The following is a 371-nucleotide window of genomic DNA, read 5'->3' on the forward strand; positions in this document are numbered from 1 at the left end:
GGAATACAGTTTGATTAGGTTTAAACTACGAGATGACTTGAGAATAGGCGGTATGTGTCTTTGTAGTGTCGGCTTTTGAAGCAGAAGGAGAAAATATCCCTGTGCATACTTGCTCAGATGATTAGTAATTATTCGCATTTCATTGAAACATAGCGCCCCCTCCCCGTAATCAATCTAATTTCAAATTGATCTTATAATAATTATATATATATATATATACATATATATATATATATATATATATATATGTATATATATATATATGAATAATCGGTTAAGTCGCTAACACATGCTACGTGCTAGCACAGGTTCAAGTCCTTGGCTGTACCACATTTCAATTTCTGCGTGTTGGCCTCCTCAAGTCTCTCGAT

This window comes from Oratosquilla oratoria, chromosome 24, assembly GCF_046742065.1.
Source record: "Oratosquilla oratoria isolate Oo_2021 chromosome 24, ASM4674206v1, whole genome shotgun sequence".
Lineage (NCBI taxonomy): Eukaryota > Metazoa > Arthropoda > Malacostraca > Stomatopoda > Squillidae > Oratosquilla > Oratosquilla oratoria.